Below are 13,491 nucleotides of genomic sequence, written 5' to 3'. Positions count from 1 at the left end.
TAACAGTAATAACCATTAATGTAAATGGTCTCAATGCACCAATCAAAAGAAACAGACTAGCAGAATGGATCAAGAAGCAAAATCCAACCATATGCTGTTTACAGGAAACCCATCTAACCCAGAAAGATACTCACAGACTGAAAGTCAAAGGATGGAAACGATACTTCATGCAGCAGGAATCCAAAAAAAGGCAGGAGTAGCCATTCTGTTTGCAGACAATGTGAACTTTAAACCAACAATGACCATAAAGGACAAAGAAGGTCACTACATACTCGTAAGGGGAAAACTCCAGGAGGAAGAGATAACTATCTTAAATATATATGCACCAAACTCCAGAGCACCCAGTTATATAAAACAACTATTAACAGAAATGAAAACTCAAATTATCAGTAACACAACTGTAACGGGGTACCTCAATATGCCATTGACACCAAGGGACAGATCAACCAGACAGAAAATGAGCAAAGAAATAACAGAACACACCTGCGATCAAATGGATTTGATAGACATACCCAGAATGTTCCACCCAACAACATCAGAATACACATTCTTCTCAGCAGTCCATGGATCATTCTCTAAAATAGACCATATATTAGCTCACAGAACATATTTAAACCAATGCAAAAGAGTTGAAATCATCCCTTGTATGTAATCAGATCATAGTGCTCTGAAATTAGAAATTAATGATAAAAGATACTGCAAAAATCTCGCAAACACATGGAAACTGAATAACACACTCTTGAGTAATCATTGCGTCACAGAAGAAATTAAAGAAGAAATTAAACAATACCTAAAAGAAAATGAAAATGCAGATACAACTTACCGGAATCTGTGGGATGCGATGAAAGCTGTCCTCAGAGGAAAATTTATTGCACTGAGTTCCCACATCAGGAAAACAGAATGAATACAAATAAATAACTTGATGCTACACCTCAAACAGCTAGAAAAAAAGAGCAAGTCAAGCCCAAAGCCAAAAGAAGAGAGGAAATTATAAAAATCAGAGCAGAAATCAATGCAATAGAGACTAAGAAAACAATCCAAAGAATTAACTAATCAAAGAGTTGGTTCTTTGAAAGAATAAATAAAAACGATAAGCCCCTAGCCAAACTTATTTTAAAAAAGTTTTAAAAAAACTTATTTCAAATTCATGCAATAAGAAATGAAAACGGTGAAATCACTATAGACCCAATAGAAATACAGAAGATCATGAACACCTATTTCAAAAACCTCTACTCTCAAAAGTTTGATAACACAGAAGAAATAGACAGATTCTTAAAAACATATGAAGTACCAAAGCTATATCAGGAGGATGTAAAACTGTTGAATAACCCAATCTCTGTTAATGAAATTGAAAATGTAATTAAGTCCTTACCTACAAAGAAGAGCCCAGGCCCAGATGGATTCACTGCAGAATTCTACAAGAAATACAAAGAAGACCTAATGCCGACACTCCTCAAACTATTCAATGAAGTTGAAAGGGAAGCAATCCTTCCTAAGTCATTCCTGGAAGCAAATATTACTCTAGTACCAAAACCTGAGAAAGACCCAACTAAAAAAGAGAACTATAGACCAATCTCCCTAATGAACACGGATGCAAAAATCCTCAAGAAAATATTGGCAAATAGGATGCAGCAAATCATCAAGAAGATTATACACCATGACCAAGTGGGATTCATCCCAGGAATGCAAGGATGATTCGACATATGTAAATCAATAAATGTAATCCACATATCAATAAAGCCAAAAGTAAGAATCACATGATCATTTCTATAGATGCGGAAAAAGCCTTCGATAAGGTCCAACATTTATTCATGATAAGAACTTTACAGAAAATTGGAATAGATGGTCTTTACCTCAATATAATAAAGGCCATTTATGACAAACCAACAGCCAGCATCATACTAAATGGCCAAAAATTGAAAGCCTTTACTTTAAAATCAGGCACAAGACAAGGATGTTCTTTATTACCATTCCTATTTAATATAGTACTGGAAGTACTAGCCAGAGCAATTAGGCAAGAGAGAGAAATAAAAGGGGTAAAGATAGGAAAAGAAGAAGTTAAATTATCATTGTTTGCAGATGACATGATACTCTACATAGAAGACACCCTAAACTCCATTGAAAGACTCTTAGATACAATAAATGAATTCAGTAATGTGGCTGGATACAAAATCAATACTCAGAAATCAATAGCATTCCTATACACGAACAACAAAATCACAGAGAGGGAAATAGGAGAAACTGCACTCTTCACATTAGCAAGCAAAAAAAAGATGAAATATTTAAGAATTACTCTTACAAAAGAAGTGAAAGATCTATACAGTGAAAATTATAATACACTGAAAAAAGAAGTTGAAGATGATCTCAGAAAATGGAAAGACATCCCTTGCTCATGGGTAGGAAGAACAAACATTGTGAAAATGGCCATTCTCCCAAAACTGTTATACAGATTCAATGCAAACCCAATAAAAATACCATCAACATACCTTATAGATCTAGAGAAATCACTCCTAAATTTCATGTGGAACCAGAAGAGACCTAGAATCGCAAAGGCAATTCTAAGCAGCAAAGACAAAGCAGGAGGCATCACAATCCCTGACTTGAAGTTATACTACAAAGCAACAGTAGTAAAATCAACATGGTATTGGAATCAAAACAGAGCCGAAGATCAGTGAAATAGATTAGAAGATACAACCACAACTACGAACACAGTCAACCACCTTATCTTTGATAAAGGAGCCAAGCAGGTTCACTGGAAGAACGACAGTCTCTTTAATAAATGGTGCTGGAAAAACTGGCTCTCCATTTGCCGAAAACTAAAGCTAGACCCATGTCTATCACCATGTACTAAATTAAAATCTAAATGGGTCAACGATCTGAATATTAAAACAGAAACACTAAATCTATTGGAAGACAAATTGGGTAGAAACCTTGAAGACATAGGAGTAGGTAGAGAATTCATGAACAGGACTCAAACCGCACGGGAAATACTTCCCAGAATCAATAGCTGGGACCACTTCTTATTAAAAAGTTTCTGCATGTCAAAACAAATCTCCAGCATGGTAAAAAGAAAACCCACAAACTGGGAAAAGATTTTAGTGAACTCTCTCTCAGACAAGGGACTCTTGTCTAAAACATATAAAGAATTAAAAAAACTCAGACCCCCAAAATTCAAAGATCCAGTCCAAAAATGGGCATCTGAGATGAATATGCACTTCTCAGATGAAGAAATGCAAATGGCAAATAAATACATGAAAATATGTTCATCATCATTAGTCATTAGAGAAATGCAAATTAAAACCACACTGAGATACCATCTCACTCCTGAAAGAATGGCCAGGGTCAAGAAAACCAACAACAACAAATGCTGGAGAGGCTGTGGGGAAAAAGGAACTCTCCTACACTGTTGGTTGGAGTGTAGACTGGTGCAGCCTTTGTGGCAGTCAGTCTGGAGATTTCTCAAAAAGCTGGGATTGGAAGTCCCATTTATTCCAGCTATTCCACTTCTAGGCATATTCCCAGAAGAATTGAAAGCATCATACCACAGTGATATATGTGCACCTGTGCTTATAGCAGCACAATTTGTGATCGCCAGATCTTGGAAACAACCCAAGTGTCCATCAACCGAAGGATGGATAAAATTGTTGTATTTCTATACAATGGAGTATTATTCAGCTATAAAGAAGGATCACATTGAGATATTTATCAATAAATGGGCGCAGCTTGAGACCATACTCATAAGTGAAATAAATCAATCTCATATGTATGAATACCGAATATTTTCCCTAATGTAAGTAATGATTCAAATATATAAAAATATGTGGTAATCATGATTCCCCCTTATGTGGCCTTGAAGCCTTATAAAGTTTTCACTTATTAATTGGAAAGGCTTTATTCTGGGCTTCTTGATATGGAAATACTTGAAGCTATAGTATATGAAGTTTTATTCAAGTATTTCAAGGAAAAAGACAGACACTATGGTAACTACTATTAAGTTGGGTTATTTGGTGGTGAAGCACTAGGTTGCTGAAACAGTTATGCTTTGACCTGTATTGTTATATTGTTATGTCCTGTTTTATCTCAATCTCTGCCTTATTCATTAAAAAATTATTTAGTTATTTTTTATGTTTTTTTAATTAAGGGGAAAAATTAAAAAAATTTAGCAGGGTATATAATAGTATCTTTTTTGATTTCCTATTAACTTGTTTTGAAGCCGTGTAATACTCCCACTATCTTGTTTTGACTGATTAGACTCTGTTCCATTCTGTATGATAGTATCAAGTTTGAGGGTATAGGCAACTACTTTGAAAGCAATAAGATTCACTAAGATGCCCATTCTGGTTTGACTATTGTCTCCTTTGGAAGTCCTGTAATGTTTACAATGCTTAAGTTTTATTGGTCTTGTTCTCTACTGTTTTGTTCAACTTTATAATACATAATGAAATAGACAATTTTGTTTAAGGAGACAAGAGACATTGTTGATAACCATTGTTGATAACCTTGTACTCTGTTTTACATCATGTGCTATGTCTATCCTTGGTTTTGACTGACAGCTTTGTTTTGCCATATTTGACTTTATTCTCCCCCCCCCAAAAAAGTAATAAGAACTAAGGAGTAATAAAACCCCAAATGTGTAAATTTTGTTGTAAAAAAGAGAGGGGGAAAAAAAGAGTTCTAAATGATACAACAGCAAGTGTGTTTAGGGGTGTTAAATAGCTGACCATATTAATGTTTTTGGTTAGATCATTGAACACAACTGTTTGCAGTCTCACTGTTTGAGTGTCCACTTTGTATGCTTTGATACTGTGATTTGAGCAACTATCTCTAAGATGAATATATGTAATCTATTAACCGGTGATTTCTTTTTTTTTTTTTTTTTTTTTTTTTTTTTGTAGTTCTGTATTACTTGTACCCTTACACTGCTTTGTTTTGTTTTGTTTTTTCTCTTTTTCCTTTTAAATAAAATTTAAAAAAAAGTCAGGGGTGCCACTGGCATGGTTGGCACGGTGGGGTGGGCCATTGGGGTTTGCTAGCGGGGGCTTTGCAAAGTCAAGCTTTACCCTCATGCCGTGACTGGCAGAGAGGAGCTCTTTCCTCAGGTGTAGGTCGGGACAAACAGCCAAAGCTCTGGCAGCTGTGAGCTTTCCCAGGCAGGAACTGCGAGGGGATTAGGTAGTCCCAGAGACTCATTCTTACGGGGCTTAATTTTTTCTATTTAAAAACAAAGCAATGTTAGCAAAGAATAAAAATGAAGGTACAGAGTTTCAAAGCAAAATGCATTCTTGAGCTGGGGAACCACGCTAGAGTTCCCTCGAGTCTCTGAACACGGAGGCTGATGGAATCGTGCTGAGAGCGGGCAGTTCCATGCCTGGACTGAGCCCTCAGCAAGAGGAGACCTTGAAGAGCCCGAGTTTGATCAGGCAGGGTGCCGACGCCATCATTCTGTACTCACTGTTAGTGTTTTATTAGATTTTAACCCCATGGTGAATTTTTAGGGGAAATCTAAATACCCAACAATCTCAACAGAAGGTCTGTCACTAGCACCCAAAATCTGGGATTCGAGAATTGCGTAGACTATGTCAAATAAGTACTGTTTGCTTGGCAAATTGAGACCCTTTAAAATCACTTATAGAAAGTAAAGAAATTTACATTTTTGTATTTTAGCTTTTGGGATGTCTAAATTTCTTTTCCTCATTGATAAATAGGTATGTAGGCTGATAAATACCTAGATAGTGGAGAGATGATAGATAAACCGAAAAATGTGCACTCACAGTAAAAGCAACTGACAACTTTTAAGCAGATGGAGATAGTATATTTTAACCATATATTTCAATGGTAATATTTATTGCTTAATTCTCTGCAATGATGTATGAAAAAAATTGGATTTTCCTTCAATATTTCCTGCAAATTCTTACAAAATCCTTATAGATAATAATGGCTTTTTAAAAACTGTGGTATACCTTCTATTTTATAAATATAATTTTCAAAGATTTAATGTCTTCCATCTCTAACTAAATGGATTAAATGTCCAGGCAAGCCTTAGAGGCTTCTATTTTGTTTCATTTCTTATTTGAATGAAGTTCAATTTTTTTGCTTTATGTTAGCATTTACTTTGAGAGGAGGTTCACTTAAACTGATTTCCAACTTATTTAAATTATGTAGCAAGAATAGAATTATATAATTTTTCTTAACCATTTACCAACTGTTAATGGTCATTTATTGTCAGAATTCTTTGATTTTAATAATCTTTAATTTTTACTCTCAGGGTATACTGTTTTTATAGAAAGTATATTTAAAATTTTTATAGGAGTATGTTAGGCACATTTTGAACATCTTGAAGACAAGGTGTTTATTGAAGCTTCCGTGCATGGTAGATTTGATGTTAGCTTCTAATAGCTTCTTAATAAGCAGCATATTTCTGAGCCATAATTAGTAATGACAGTAATTTGTACACATCCTGGTTTATAGAGCTTCCTGTGCATTTGCTGAGTTCAGAAGCAGCCTGCTTCGATGCCCAGTGGTGATACTGCTGTTTTATTAAGAGTCATTTCCACTCCATAAGGTACCATATTCTTTATATTAGCCTTGGTACCTGGATGCCCAAGCAGCTTGTTATGGATTAAGAACTGGTGGTCAACTTAACGCCAGCTGGATTACATCAGCATGGCATTAGGAAGATGCTCCACCTGAGAAAAGTTGCCAGGCTAAATAGGTGGAGAAGAAGGGAGGTGTTGAGGGTTGAGGCATTAAGGAGGCATTGTAGGTTCTCCTATAAATTGCTGTCTGAGCTGTTGGTTCTCCCGGAGAAGCTTTGGTCCTCACATCGAGCATTGCTTCCTGGCTCCGGAGGGAAAGACATGTGCTGCTTGGTCTCCAGGATGAACTCGTCACGCTGTTTCCTGGCACCCTCCGTGTTGCTGAGGATGGCGGTGGTGCCTTTCAGGACAGCCCTGGTCTTTGTTGTGAGTGTGACTTCTCAGCTCCAGCATAGAACCCTCATCCCACCAGCACAGCTCTTTCATCCTGCTGGCATAGACTTTCTGACTTCCACCACTGACCCATGGGTCTTCCCGGCTCTGATCCGTAAAAGAGATTGACGTGAGTCCTTCTTGTGGGCTCTGGGCATCCAGTTGGACTCATGTGAGGCACTGTCCTGAGCTCTGGGGTTTTATCTGGACTCATGTGGGACATTGATGTGGGGTTTAGGCTCTTGACTAAATAATCTATGTTTTTGGTGTTGCGGATAGATTTCCTGCATTTTCCTGTGTTAACTCCTGGTGACCATTATAAAAATATTATAAACTCCATGTCCTAATCCTTCTCTGTGTACAACCCGACTACAACACAGCTGGTCAGAGAACAGCCCCCATTTAACCGTGACCTGTTCACGTCTACGGCACGTTCGGAGACTTGGCTTTGACCCAGTGCATCCTTCCCCACCTGGTCTGCATACCCGCTCTCTCTGGCTTTGTCTGAACTGTGACCTTAATGATTTTCCTCCTTCGCATCACCAGGAGCCCTACCTGCCCCATGGCAGCCCCACTGCCCGTGGTGGCAAGCTGCAGGCTGCAGGCTGTCACCTGGTCCTCCATGAGCAGGCTACGCACCTTGTTTGCAATCGTCGGACCTTGATCCCAGACCAAGTCCTGACCTTCACCGGCATTCGATCTAAGAGTCACACTCAAGTCCCCGCTCCCGATTTCCGGTCCGCTTTCTGAGGGTCAGCACCCCTTCCACTTAACAGTGTTTTCAGGATAAAACTTATGTAAAGTGCTTACTACAGTATGAGCTGCAGGACAACATTCACCGAGTGGCTTTCGTTCATTATCAAGCAACAAAAGCAAAAATTTCTTTTTTGGTTAGGAAATTGAAAGTAGGGACAACTTTGGGGTAAAAATTGCTTTTTTACAATCTAATGACTTTAAAATATGCTTACTTCTAGGTCCCTGCAAAGTTGCGGACGGAACTCTCTGTCTGAGTACATGGCACTATCTGAAATTGCATTTTCCTGCGAGGGAAAGGACTTCAAGTGGCACCACGGGTAATTCTCGTTTCTCAGATCTGTGTGTTCTTCTCAGTGTCTTCCTGTTCATCGCCAATGCCTGGGCTAAAGCAGCTCTGCCAGCACAGGGCACGGGCCCACTACGAATAGGGAGGTGGTGCTGATGGTACACATTTCCTTTGGGGGATGCATTGTCGCACATCCGACTCAACACTTATTTCTAGGAGAACGAGTCGTTCAGGAAGGAAATCTATTTCCGTAGCTAAAATGCAAGTTTTATTTAAGAAGTGCAATTGGAGTAAACCGTGCTAGAGAACGCAGTTACACAGCTGTCGCTTCCAATGCAACACTGTGTATGAAAACTTGGTTTGGAAAGCTTTGCTTTTGTTCTGGACCAGAGGGGTAGCCTCAGGGCACCTGAAATTGTCTTCCTCTGCTGCTGGGTATGAGAGCCCCAAGCAGACCAGAGTAACAACCAAACAAACCAGAGTAACAACCACAGCAGCAAAACCCGCGGTGCCTCAGGGCTGGGAGAAGGAAAGGGAGTGAGGACATTACTGCTCTGCTGGACACAAACGGAACCTGAGGATGCTCCTGCGAGCGGATCTAGAAGGGCTGGAGATTCAGATGTCAGAACCAAGGCTCTGCGTGCAGAGAGCCCTGGGCTGAGAGAACCATGGCTGGGTGCCTTTTCCCTGGTACTCGGAACTGAAGCCAGGACCTTGACACCGAGAAAGCTCCCTAGGCCTTTTAATTTTTATTCTAGTCTTAGCTACTAGATGGCCATTGCCATCCCCCTGCCTCAGCCTCCCTCGTGCTGGGAGTATAGGCGTGTCCCACAATGCCTGGCTCCCCAGTGCCTTGGGGGGCTTTGCGTAGAGCTCACCATATGCATCTCTTCACTTCCGAGTTTCTCCCTCTGCTTCGCCTATTTATCCTTTTTAATCTTTTTGTAAATGGAATTGGTTTTAAAAACTCCCTTGCTGAGTTGTTAACTGTTAGTGTATGGAAACCCAAATCATACTTGTCTGTCTGTTTTGCATATTTAGTTCTAACAGTTGTGCGCCTGCAATCTTGGCATATAATATTCTATATATACCATCACATTGTCCATAAACAGAGGTAATTTCATTTCTTCCTTTCCAGTTAGGATGCTTTTTTTTTTGTCTTTTTCATTTTTATCGGTACCAGGGATCGAACTCACGACCGCCTGCTTGCAAGGCAGGTGCTTATGCTGCTGAGCTAAATCCCCAGCCTAGTTAGGATGCTTTTTGTTTCTTTTTTCTTGCCTGATTTCTCTGGTAGAGATTTTTAGCACAATGTTAAATAGTAAGGAAAAAAAATAGAAATTTCTTTTGTTTCTCCTCCACAATTAAAAAGTATCCTGATACATGCTGGAGGTGACTAGAAATACCTTTTGGTCTGGAAAATCCTAGTTCTATAGCAGACAGTTGGATCTAGGTCCATAATTTTGTGAGTCACGGGTAGGAATGGTTTTATGTTTATATCTTGGTAATGTATTCAGAAAGTGAGGCTCATAAACGCTGTGCAGATGTAATAGCTAGAGCTGCTCCAGAGCTCGCCCATCGCGTGAATACTGCGGGGACACTTGTGAGGGAGCTTGGCGACTCCGGAAGGCAGTCTGAGTGCAGAGCTGATAATCAGTGTTGAACGCTGACTCCTTGAGCTGATTTGCACGTTTCTTACTCATTTAGGATGATGCTGTCACTGAGATGCCTGGCTGCTCTCTGTAACAGATGCTGGTAAACTAGTTTGGAGAAAACACCAAAGCCAAAGTTTTCTTGATAAGTAGGAGAAGAGATTCATTTCTGCCCCCCGATATCGGATCCTCAGAATGCACTTACTTAATTTTTGGCTGCAAGTTCATTATGGGGCTTTTGTGGACAGTGGCTGCACTGCTCATCCCGCTGGTCCAGGAAGATCCCGGGCCCTCAGTTACTGCTGAAGGAGACGCTGCACAGAGGAGAAATCCCTGGAGCTGGGAACCACGCTGCCTGCCCGCTGGCCTCTGTCCCCTCTGTGGGAGCTGGGGCCTGGGCTCCCCTTACTGTGTGGTCTTTCCTGTGTCTGTCCATCCACGCGAGGCATCGGTCCCCCACAACTGTCTCCTTTTCTCATCCCTTTCTTGGCTTCCGAAAAGGAAACATTGGAATCAGTGAGGAGAGATAAAAGGCGAGAGATAATGGGGGAAATAGGAAGAATAATTGTTGTATATATTTGATCTGAGTACACCTGTGAAAAAAATAAAGATCAGGAAAACCTTCGGCATAGTCCATTATTGCAGTTCTTGTACGATTCGATTCTGAATGTGTGTGTGTAAGGCAGGAAGCTCTGTATAAGTGGGAGAATTCCGTGCTCGACTCCCACTCCTGGATCCGTCCTAGAGACTTACGGAAAACAGAATGCAATTAATAGAACCATTTTTATTTCCACCAGAAGTGCATGAGTGATATATTTTCTGCATTTTGTATTATCACTGGTTTTACTTGGACATGTGACCATTGACTTGGTCATAGCTGGTGCATGGTGATATTTCACTTTGGTTTTATGAACTGAAATGGGTAATGATGCTAAGCTTTTCCCATGGGTTTATTCCTAACCCGAATATCTTTTTCAGTGAAATATCTCTTAATATCTTTTGCTTATGTTCTAATAGGACTGCGTGTATTTTACTTTTCAGTTTTTAAAGTTCTGTGTGTACTCTAGATACAAGTCCTTTGTGTGTTATTTTGTTTGCAAACACTTTCCCCTAGTCCATAGCTTACCATCTTACCACCTCGAGAGAGTCTGTTCTAGAAAAAATATTTAAATTTTAAAGAGGTTTAATTTAGGCTGGTATGCTGGGACACACCTGTAATCCCAGCACTCAAGAGGCTAAGCTTGAGGATTGCTGTGAGTTTGAGGCCAGCCTTGGCTACAAAGTGGGTTCAAGTCCAGTCTGAACTGCGGAGTGAGACTCTGTCTCAAAAAGGCAAAAAAAAAAAAAAAAAAAAAAAATCAAAACAAAAAACAAACAAACAAAAACCCAGAAAACAAAAGCGGTTCAATTTATTGACTTCTGATTTTATGACAATGCTTCTGTCTTTAAATAAAATAAATTATTGTGTGATCTTAAATCCAAAATTTTTCTTTGCTTTTCCTAAGTTTTAGATTTAAGATCAAATTCATGATACTTCTTAATTTTTTAGCACTGAGGTTCATATTTTGCCCATACTTGTGCATGTTGCTTGATACATTTTTTGAAATACCTATTTTCTCTCCAGTAAACTGCTTTTGTGCATGTTTTCAGAAGTTTAACCATGCCATGTGGGTGTGTTTCTGAGCTTTGTATTTTCTGGTTTATCTCTGTGTTTTTGTGTCTGTCGGTACCACACGGTATTTGACTGCTTTGCTCACTTTTTAATGTTTTTAGTGCATGCTTGCACTGCCTAATGAGCACATTCCTGGGGACTCGGCTTGCGCACCCACTAACCATTAACCCTGTGTACTCGCCTGTCCCTTCTCCCTCTCTTTTCCTTGAATCCCTTGATTCCTTTTCCATCTATAAAAATCCTACCTGTCTCTCCTACAGTCTACTTTTTATTTTGCTCTTTAAAGTATTTATACTTTGGATTTCTCATATAAAATCAAGCGTAGGAATTTAACATTTTGTGTGATTTATTTCACATGGAGTTATGGTTTCACGGTACATCCAGTTTCCTACAAATGATTCCCGTTTCTCCTTCTTTATGGCTGAGTGCTATTCCATTTTGTATATCTGCCATATTTTTAGACCATTCATCTATTGATGGGTATAGTCTGCTTTCAAAATTTAGCTCTTATACTCCGCTGTGATGAATACGGATGCGCATCTATTACTGTAATATGGTGACTGTAAGTCTTTCATGAAGATTCCTGGAAAGGGAAGAGCTGGGCTGAGTGAGATTTTTTAGTGTTAGTTTTTGGTGATGCTTTGTAGTAATTTCCATAGAAGTTGTTCTAGTTTACTCTCCCACAAACCAGGTATATTAACTACTTCAGCTTCACACAAGGCTTTAAATTGGAGACTGTTTTCTGTTTATTCTTTTCAAAATTGTTTTAGGTATTTAGTGCCTGGGACTTTCTATATAAATTTAGAGCAACTTTGTGGGTATCTAGAAAAATGCTGGTAAAAATCTGATTAGGATTGCATCAAGCCTATGTATCGATTTGAGGGAAATTTGACATTTACGCTGCGTGGAATCTTCTAATCAGTTAACATAATATGCCCTGTCATGTTCTTAGACATTTGGTAATTTTTTGAAGCAATGTCTTATAGTTCTCAGCATAAAAATCTTTTGAGGTTTTGTTAGATTTGCACCTAAACATTGCATGATTTTTAAGAGATGAGAAATAGTATTACCTTTTCACTTTAGTGTTGACATAATATATTCATTGATATGTATACAGAAATAGAATTGATTTTTATATGCTTATCTTGAACCTTGTAATCTTAGTGAGCTCAATTCATGTTTTTAATTTTTTATATACTCCTTAGCATTTTAAGATGTACACATTCATGGCATCTCCTAATAGGAATAGTTTCATGTCTTTCTCTCTGGCTTGTATCTATTTCACTGTCTTTTCCTGTGATGCCGGCTAGAATTCAAGCAAAATCTCAAGCCGTAAGTTGCAGAAGAGAGTGAAGTATTGATACCTCTGCTTTGTGCCTAGTTTTGGGGGAAGCTTTGAGACAGCTGCTTGATGATCTTTTTTCGATGCTTTTTGTGAAGCTGAGGAAGTTACTCTGTACTCCTGTTTTTCTACTTATAAATTTTGGGTAAATTTTGATATACATACTAGCAGCATTCTTTATAGGGAATTTGTACCTGGACATGACATATCTTACCCCCTTCCCCTCTTCATTTATAAAAGCTTTGTTTCCTTGTTTCTTTTACTCTTTTTTCCTTTTCTTGTCTATTCTTTCCTCACCCTCCATCTTCCCCTCCTCTCTCTCTGTCTCTCTCTCTCTGTCTCTCTCTCTCTCTGTCTCTCTCTCTCTCTCTGTCTCTCTCTCTCTCTCTGTCTCTCTCTCTCTGTCTGTCTCTGTCTCTGTCTCTCTCTCTCTCTCTGTGTCTCTCTCTATCTCTCTCTGTCTCTCTCTCTGTCTGTCTCTGTCTCTGTCTCTGTCTCTGTCTCTGTCTCTGTCTCTCTCTCTCTCTCTCTCTCTCTCTCTCTCTCTCTCTCTCTCTGTCCCTCTCTGCCAGGGAGCAACCTCATGACCTCACACTAACCAGGCAGACGCTGTGCCTCTGAGCTGCATCCCCAGCCCTCAGGCCCTCATTTGAGTTTGAAGAGACTTTTAGAATGAATGGCTATTTAATTTGGTCAGATGCTTTTTCCACGCTGACTGAGGTTACACTGCTTTTTCATCAGCTCATTCATATAGTAGACTAAATTAACTGTGAATTGCCTTAGAGTAAAGGCCAGCTTCTACTTGGTGATACTTT

At 39.2% G+C, this 13,491-nt stretch overlaps 1 long non-coding RNA gene across 1 annotated transcript; it reads left to right on the top strand.

Annotated features, from left to right (window-relative positions):
* The first annotated feature begins 6,750 nt into the window (after window positions 1-6,750).
* Window positions 6,751-12,433, top strand: LOC134472408 (uncharacterized). The gene is made up of 3 exons (XR_010042211.1): window positions 6,751-6,962; window positions 7,943-8,041; window positions 9,718-12,433. It is a non-coding gene; the product is annotated as an uncharacterized LOC134472408 (long non-coding RNA).
* The last annotated feature ends 1,058 nt before the right edge of the window (window positions 12,434-13,491 follow it).

The sequence above is a fragment of the Cavia porcellus genome, unplaced genomic scaffold (genome assembly GCF_034190915.1).
Source record: "Cavia porcellus strain 051 isolate PalLab524CR breed Dunkin Hartley unplaced genomic scaffold, mCavPor4.1 scaffold_23, whole genome shotgun sequence".
Classification (NCBI taxonomy): Eukaryota; Metazoa; Chordata; class Mammalia; order Rodentia; family Caviidae; genus Cavia; species Cavia porcellus.
Note: the sequence above shows the minus strand (reverse complement) of the source record. Positions and strands in the feature narration are given on the sequence as shown.